The sequence below is a fragment of the Quercus lobata genome, chromosome 12 (assembly GCF_001633185.2).
Source record: "Quercus lobata isolate SW786 chromosome 12, ValleyOak3.0 Primary Assembly, whole genome shotgun sequence".
NCBI lineage: Eukaryota > Viridiplantae > Streptophyta > Magnoliopsida > Fagales > Fagaceae > Quercus > Quercus lobata.
In genome coordinates, this window is record NC_044915.1 from 18132103 (window position 1) to 18141744 (window position 9642).

General features: G+C 33.3%; 1 long non-coding RNA gene across 1 annotated transcript; it reads left to right on the plus strand.

Moving 5' to 3' along the window:
- Positions 1–1736: 1736 nt before the first annotated feature.
- LOC115970844 lies at positions 1737–4084 on the plus strand. Its single transcript, XR_004087159.1, has 3 exons — positions 1737–1980; positions 2625–2711; positions 3766–4084. It is a non-coding gene; the product is annotated as an uncharacterized LOC115970844 (long non-coding RNA).
- Positions 4085–9642: the final 5558 nt, after the last annotated feature.

Sequence of the window (9642 nt, forward strand, 5' to 3'; positions counted from 1 at the left end):
TATGACATAATAGCATTTGGGAGATGGAAGACGGAAGCATCGAGGACCACTACATTGCAGGCGGATCTCATATTAGCAATATCCCATGGGTTGAATGTAGTTTTTTTTTTTTTCATAGAATAGGTTAGCTGTGCAATAATAAATTGAAAAAGTAGTCTTCACAGTAACTGGGTAGGGCAATTGTGTTGAGAAATTCTTTCAAACTCTTCTTAAATTTTTTTATTAAATATAAAATTTATAGATTATATGTTTTTTTATGTTTTTAATACGCATGTCAAATTTTGTTTAAATCAAATATTATTTGCTATTCAATCAAAAATTTATTTTTCATACACAATTTTAGATCACAAAAATTTAAAATTTAAACATTAGATGTTTTAAAAGTCACTGTAGAGAAAAGTGTCCATCGGAGATTTTGGTTTTGCTGTCCATATCTTTAAAACTTAAAATGTTGGTGTTATAATGGAGGTGTATTGAAATACTCATAAAGACATTTGTAAAAGGGAAAAATGGTCTGATTAATAAGTGTCCTTAGAGTATTTGTCAATAGATCATTTAAAAAAAAAGTTGAAACAATTTTTATGAAAAATATAAAATGTTATAACAAAAATCAGTCACTTTTTTCTTTTATTATAACTTTTTTTAAATATTTCTTAAACCAATGTCATTCGTAACTTTTTCTAAAGAAAAAACAGGAAGAAGGAAACCATTGATGCAATCATCCCCTCTCCCTCTCTCTCTCTCCCCCCATCCCCTCCATTGCGGTCAATGTGTTATGGTGTCCAGTCCTTTTATCATGCTTTTTTTTTTTTTTTTTTTTTTTTTGAAGGGGTCCTTTTATCTAGACGTGGCAAAACGGTCGGGTCGGGTCGGGTTCGGGTCGGGTCAATCGGGTTTGCGGGTCAAACGGGTCGCGGGTTGAGTCGGGTCGTGAGTCGGGTCGAGTTGACCCGCATTTTTCAAACAATTTTTTTTTTTTTTTGGAAATAGATGCAATCTGTCAATTATTTATGAGTTCCTTAATTGTGATTAGATTCTCACTAGTGATATTGTTACCAATTACCACTAAACACTTGATTGATACCCAAATTTGGTGCAACTTGTTCCAGCTTTCTAGAAACTAATCTTGGTATAATCTTCAATCTATTTAAAGTAGGAAAAGAAAATAAAGGTGGCAAGTAAAAAATGACAAACTATAATGGAGTACATAACATATTAAGTAAAAAAGAATAAGTAAATATTTTATAAAAATTACACCTCAATCTAAATCTACTCAACATTGGTAAACGTGGCAAAACATGCGGGTCGGGTTTGGGTTCGGGTCGGGTCAATCGGGTCGCGGGTCAAAACGGGTCACGGGTCACGGGTCAATCGGGTTACGGGTCAAACGGGTTACAGGTCAAACGGGCCTGACCCGTTTTGCCATGTCTACTTTTATCATGCTTTGAATTTTACAAATCCTTTGCCAATTTATTTATTTGCTCTAGTTCGGCCCTAGATTTTTAGTTCTAGGTCTATAGCTCTTATTATCGAGAAAGTATATGATGTTTCAGGAACTCCACATCAGCATCTAGTTGGTGTTTCTAAGCCCAATAATAAAATGACATCTGTCTAAAAATAACATGTAAGCATACCAGACCTTTTAAACCCGAAAAGACGAATATGCCCCAGAAAATTTTCAAACCCCGCTTAAACACCTTTTCCCCTTCAGCAAAATCAAAAGTCTCTCTCTATCTCTGCTCTCTCTCACCGCACAACCATCTGCTCACTACTCTCTCTTTCTTTCTTTCTCTCAACTCCAAAGCTCCACAACCACTACTTAGCATCGCCGCCGGAGCTAGGCTACCAAACTTCACCAATTCCAACGAGACTGACCTTTGTCTCTTCGGAAAACCCCAAAATCGTATCTCCTTCTCGTTGCTTCCAAACCTCGACGGCGGAGGTTTTTTCCCCTCTTCCAAAACCTAAAGTCGCAAGAAGGTTTTCTTGTCTCTCCTTTTCTGTTTATTTTCTGTATTTTTCATATATTATTTGTATTTTTTTCTTCTTCTCGAAATTACAAAGGTCAATCTTTTTATGATGATTGATTTGGCTTCATAATCTCACCTCACAAGGGGTCTACTTTTTATAACCAAGACTCACTTGAAAGATAGACCTTTGTAAGGTATATTGGGTGTGAGATTTGGGTGTTTTTGTTTAGGAAAGAGATGGGTCTGATGGGGTTTGGTGTTATGGTGTAAGATACGGATGTTTTTGTTTAGTGAAGAGGCAGGTCTGATGTGGTTTGGTATTTTGGTTTAGTTTGTATCCCTATTTTATTATCAATGTTTATAAACTTACTTGGGATTGAGCTGCCTAGACTAATATTGATAGTCCCTTGTAGATAATGTGTATATTTTGCTAGCAGTGTACTTTGTAACTTGCACATAGTCTATATTGCCTTATCAATAAATAAAGAGGAATTTGGTATATTTCATTAGATACATTTGGATTATTTCAACATCAGTCATGTTTATCATTGGCTTTATATACTCTGTTTCTTTTAGTTTGCATTATAGCACTATGTGGCACTAGTTTCTGTTATGGAACCTTGCTGATTTTATTTTGTATGTTGCTTATTTCAGTTACTAAATCATATTGTGTGAGCTGCCTCCTGAACACCCTATCTCTAACATTAGACCTCTACGAGATTCACTCAATCTTCTCTTCAGGTCTGTTGCGCTTCTTTGGTTTACGTTTATACAAATATAATTGTATTTGTTGTCCTCATGTCAAATACATAATTGTTGTTGATCAGTGTATGAATTGAAATTTGTATGATGAACACAAGAAGGGACAGGAAAAAGGTTTGAAATTTTTTTATTTGCTACCATGACCATGTGCCTTTGGCATGATTATTCTTAAAGAGGGAAGTCAGCCTTTGTTGGTCCAAATGGTAAGACTCATTACACTTTGTATACTAACACAGAAAGGTGTTGATCTATTGTACTCTTTATGGTTATCTATCATACCTGAGCTCCTTTTGTATATACCCTAGTTTTTTTTTTTTTTTTTTTGGATAAGTTGTAGACCCTTGTAGTTGTTTTGGTGTTGTAATTTTTATAGCTGCTATAGTTGTATTGATGTTTTACTGCTGCTAGGTGTGTTCTGAACTATTTTGAACAGCTTGATTTCTTGTTTTTGTCCAGCTGCTGCACCCTATTGCTTTTATCAATTTACAGGAACTCATGCATGATTACTTGATTTAGCATTCTGATTCTTACTTTGTGCACATGACTTGGAGATGATTTGATTGAAGCAATAGTCTGTCAATAATTTTTATGTTTCTGTGTAACTTTGTACCACAATCATTAGAATGGATTCATTGAATGTTGGGAAATAATCAAATTAGATGTGCTCTTGCTAATCATGCATTTTGATAGGATCCTTTTTGTATATGCTATATCCTCTTTTTAAGGGGTGGTCTCTAGTTACTTGTGAGCAACATTGGAATGCATTAACAAATGAAGAGTAGCTTTCTTTTGTGGTTATTCTTAAAACTTCTTTTTTTTATTTATATATATATATGAAGTCTTGAACTTTAATTTGGTTACTTTGTTTGAAATAAAAAATCTGAAATTTTCAAAGCAAAAATCTGTCAACTAGTAACTAAATTCAATATTGTCTATTGTTTGTGGGTGTGTGTTTTCCATTAAAATTTAATTTAATTTGCTTTAGTATTAAGAGTAAAGTGACCAACTAACCAACTTTGAATTGGTTTTGCAGATTGTCTAAGATTTTGCTTGTTTATAATGGCTGTCATAGAAAATAAAATTCAGTGGCATATAGTGGTGCTGGAGCAGCCACACATAAGCAATGGCCTAAGGACTATACTTGAAGACGTGCTGGACTTAGCAAATGAGATTGACCAAGTTTCATTTGGGTTAGGAGAGATGTAAATCAAGTAGCTTATGAGCTTGCTAAGTGGGGCTTTGTTAACAATTGGAATGGTTTTGTAAATTGTGGTCTTACTTGATTGTCTGATATATGTGATCATGAAGGATGCTCTAGGTTGTACAATTTCAATTTCGTTCTTTATAATAAAGCTTGGTTTATTGTAAAAAAAAAATTATATATATAATGGGTGATTTGGTCACATGTCCAAGTTGTAATTCATTTGTTTCTTGGCTTGACAATAATGGGGCAATTATTCTTGTGAACTCAACTATTGTAAGACTTGAGTAAAAGTGGAGCAGCTTGTAGCACTGTACAATTATCCCTTGAAAAAAAAAAAAAAACAAATCCCCTTCATCACTTGTAAGAAAACTTAAAACAAAAAAAAAGGGTCTAGCACTTGCCATTCACTATATCATCAAAATAACAAAAAAGAAATATTCTAGCACGAAAATATTATCAGTCATTATATCATCCCCTTAATTGGAACTCTTCATGAGTGCTATCATTCATCCCAATATAGCACTAAACAATATAGCACCTACAACAATCTAGCATTACAATTCCACCACCATGCACATATTGAAACTAATATAAAAGAATAAAATGTACTATTGCATTAAAAATTTTCATCATTTGCATATAATTAGTCTTTAACTAGAAGCTACTCAAACATACACAAAATCTATCATGTTTGAGTAACTTCATTAGTTACAAAATCTTTCCAAAATGACAGCAATAATCAGTGATTGGCTATGCAATCACTTGACCAAATTTTCAGCTATTCTATCTAAAAAATTGGCAAGTCAAAAATACTATCTAAGATGTTCCTCCACTGTGCAATAATGTCGAAAATGCTGTCCCAAAATGCTGTCCATTAGCTGTGCAGAATAACGTCCAAAATACTATCCAAAAGAGCTTTTTGTCCAGAATTTTATGCAAGGCCCTAAAAAAAAAGAGAACAATATTAGGGGGAAAAAAATGAGAACCCAACATTATTTGCACCACCAAGTTCTTTTGATAAAAAGTAAGACTTTGTTGCTTTTATGCTTGAGCTAACCATTGTGCTAATTATATTCCCATGTGCAGGTAGCACATTCCTTCCCAATCTCAAGTTACATCTTTCTTCCAGAGTTGCAAATTCATGATTGTGTCATTAAAGTGTGAAACACTTCAAATATCTTTTTTTACATCAAACCGGATCCTAGCACAACAACCCGTTCTTACATCTAAATTATGATACTTTATAACCTTGTTCGAACACAAATTCATGTTGCCTACTAACACCATTATTCTCTCATTTAACCACTTTTCAAATGCTAAATCCCCTTTGTAAAGCATACAATTTATAAGGGTTATATACTTCTTCAAACCTCACTTGCATTCCAATTTTAAATTCATCACATTCACCCAAAGTTACATTTTCAAAATTTTCCCTTTTATCATTGTCCCCAATTGCAACAAAAGCATTTTTTGAAAAGTCCATGACTAGTCGAACCTAATTATGAAAAAAAAAATTTTGAATGAACATAATGAAAAGATGACTCAAATATATATAATACAACATAACATTAACTACCATAAAGTCATAAAAAAGAATCGCTGCCAGCCACCCGCTAATCCTCAGCCATAAACAAATATACACTCAAGTGAGCTTTACACCGATTATCAAAATATCATAATTTTTCATAATAACTCAACCAAAGACTTAAACTAGGAAAAGGACAGAAAGATAGATTGAATACCTTAGAGGAGACTCTTAGGAAGAAACTATTTATCAAAATCAATTCCTTCAGCAAAAACAACGGAAAAAAAGCATCACATCCATCCCTACACCATGAAAAAAAAAAATTATTACAAATAATGAAACAAATTGTGAAAATTCCAACTATGAAAAAGCAAATAATGCAGGTCACTGCACTAGTTGGGTGAGCTTATTACTCAAGTCAGATTAGGTATCTTTTCTGGAAAGTAGTGATTGAATTTATTGGTCTAACAGTTTGCATGCAGGATGCACACCAAAATCTTGTTTATAACAATTTCTAATATAAGAATTATGAATTCTTGTAGGACAGATTTGTATTGTTAGTGAAATGTGAGTGTATATGTGGATAGATGGATAGTGAAATGTACATGTAAAATTGGTATGGACAGACACTGATCACAAATGGTTTTTATTAATCCAGAAACAACTTAAACTTAGCTAATCCGGAATTGCTAGTCTCCCAGACTTTGGCTATTCTGATTCCTCTATTTATAAATCCCATATAAATGCATCATCTAATCAATATTTTCACTAAAGCATTTTATCAAACAGTAGAAGTTTCCTTTCTAAATATGAATGTATATGTCAATTTATAAAACATATAAAAATAAATAAATAAATAAAAAAACAAAAAAACAAAACAAAACAAAACAAGACACATGTAAACATAAAATTTCAGAAAATAAATTCAAAAAGAGAGAGAACAAAACATTCCTGCAACGTCTGGTGTTAGAAGCAGAGAAAACTTCTGGTGTTGGTGGTTGGAAACAACGAGAAAGAGACAGCTTTGGGCGTTTTCCTACGAGACAAACGTCGGTCTCGTCGGAACTGGTGATGATCGACAGTGTATCTCTATATCCGACGGCAATGCTAGGCAGCGGCTGTCAAGGTTTGGAGTTGAGAGAGAGAAGATAGAGCCATGGAGGTGCTGGTGTGCTGTGGTGGTGTAGAGAGAAACGGAAGGAGAAAGATGAAAGTTTTGATTTTGCAAAAAGGGGAAAAGCAAGAGAGGGTGAGTGTTTGAAATTTTTTCCGGCGGTGATGCTAAGCAGTGGCTGTGGAACTTCAGACTTGAGAGAAAGAAAGAGAGAGAGAGAGAAAGAGAGCAGATGGTGGTGCGGTGAGAGAGAGCGGAGAGGAGTAAGAGAGTTTTGATTTTGCTGAAGGGGAAAAGGGTGTTTAGGCGGGGGTTTGAAATTTTTCAAGGGCATATTTGTATTTTCAGGTGTATAAGGTAGGGTGTGATGACATGTTATTTTTAAACATGTGTTACTTTCTTATTGGACTTAGAAACACCAACTAGATGCTGAGGTGGAGTTCCTGAAACATCATATACTTTCTCCTTATTATCAATGATTAGCGTTTGAACATGAGTTTTTGTAGAAAAGGCTAATTTCTTTTCAGCAGAGCCCATATTGAGAATGGATTAGATTTTGAATTGGGGATTTGTCAAAGAGAACAAAAATATCATATTTTTTTTCGTACTGTGTGAGGGGGACTGATTTGAAGTCCGACCCTTCATCAATTTGTGTCAATTCGAAATTTGGTGGTGGTTCCAGAAGCTGGGTTGGGGAGTAAATTATCCTTGTGGAAATGAAGATACTGGTAACTAGTTCAAGCTTCGCTTTAATATAGGTAGATTTGAGATTTGGTAATTGTTGCAACATCTGTTGTTTTGAGTTGCAAATTTTTATCTAAAGCAATTCTTTTCGTTGTGTAGTTGTGGGTTTACCTAAGATGAAATGATTTGTTTACTTTTTAATTTTTACTACTCTCTTAACTATTGTGTTTAAAATAAGATTTTCTAGAGTAGTCTTGGCTAATTTAAACATCCTGTTTGTTTTAATGGAAATTTTTTTGTGAAAATAGTTTTTTTTTTTTTTTTAACATTTTCCTATGTTTGATAATATCATAAATAATAAGGTAAAAGAAAACTATTTTTGGTTAACAAAAAAGAAAAAAGTAGTAAAAGATCCTATTAAAAAATAAGTCATATTTTTTTAAAGATTGCTTTCTTCTAAAATTATCAACAAGAAAAAAAAAAATCTATCTTAGATTTTCAAGCCACGCTAAATAAATAAAAAAGTTAAAAGAAAATATAGAAACTATTGAAAATAATTTTATCTCATTCTAAGGTTACTGTTAAACATAAAAAAATAAGATAATTTAAAAAAAAAAATACTTAAAAACATTAATGTGGAATAACACTTCCCCCTAATGGGAGATAATGATCATATATAGGCCTATATGACATCAAAGCATCACGAAAATAATGAAATAGGCCCGCTAGCATATTAAGATGATATATGAAGTACCTCTATTTTAGTACATAAAAATAGTAAAAATAAATTCGAAGCTGTTTTTTTTTTTTTTTTTTTGAGTAAACAGTAATTCTTCTATCCTTGACTCTAGGGAAGATTAAAAGTGTTCCATTATCCTTGTTGGAGAATAAGTTGTAAGTATTTCAATTTTTGTTTTAATTCATTGTAGATGAATCTTGTCTATAATCTTCAATCAACGTTTTATTAATCTTTTCCTTTCTTGGTAAGAAATACTGTTATGGTGTTATGGTATTTTATGCACTCAATCTCAAAGGCATGGCTAGCCCAATTCCTACCATCTGAGCTAAGGCCCATTAGCAAGTTTTCTTCAACCCGGTAGAAACATGTTGGGCTTTCAACATGGTTACTAATTCCCATGTGGGCTCACGTCTAACCTATTTAGTATTCTTTCTCTCTTTTGGATTTCCTAAGTTGCATACCACATCAGACCCATTAAAAATATATATATATATATATATATATATATCAAACACACCGTTGGCGCATTTTTTTATTATTAATTTTACGAAATATAAATTCTACTATAATATAATCTAAGTATATATTTATGTGAAACTACATTTTAGAGACTTAAACCCCAACCATTACTTCTTTTACCATACAAGAACATTTTACTTGTAAAGTGACTATCACGCTAAAGGTACGCGGTTATATATGCATAATTAGATAAATATGAATTCTAGTTCATTATTATAAAGTGTTTTTTTTAGTTGAAAAAAAAAAAGATTTAAACTTTGTCTTCACCAAAATGTAATTACTATCTTGGTCAAATGATAAAGAACAATTATGAACACCATATATAGAATTAAGTGCCAAAATTTTCTATTTTCCATGATCTTTTTTATTTTTATTTTTTATATACAAGATAAAAATTCTGCTTTAGCCTAATCTAAGTATATATATGTGTGTGAGGCCCCTCTCCTAGAGACTTGAATCTCAATCCTTATCCCCAATACCCCATAAGCACTTGTACTTATAAAGTGATTATCGCAAGAACCTATAGTTAGCCAAACATTTGCATAGGCAGAGATTCTGCTTGTGAACCAGATTCATGAGCTTGCTCCTTTAACAAAGGACCCACACCCTTTTGTTTTTTCCACCCAAGAGAGAGAGAGAGAGAGAGAGAGAGAGAGAGAGATGGGATTCTTTGATCACGTGAGACCTGTACTCTTTTTGGCTGTCCTAGCACGTGATCTTTACTTATTTATTTATTTTCCCAATTTTAGCTGAATGATCTTTATTTATCCTTGGCACTTTGAAGTAGATATCTTTAATTGCATCTAATCTATTTTCTCTCTACACTTTTTCACTTTTCATGAGCAGCTTCCATAGGGGGCAACAGTGGGGCAGGACAAATCATGGTATGTGAATATGGACCTTCCTATATACAAAAATTTGGGACCCTCTTTGATGGTGTCTTTAAAATAGGGAGCGCGCGTGGATGGGGTCGACTACCTTCACGTGAGCACCTTCTGTTGTCTCTCATGTCATGCGTACACACATAACCTCATAATTCCACCCCCTGTCTCCCTTAACCCAAGTCCTTGTCCACCATAAAAGAAGAAATGAATGGCATCCTTGAGAGGAATAAAGAAAAAGTAA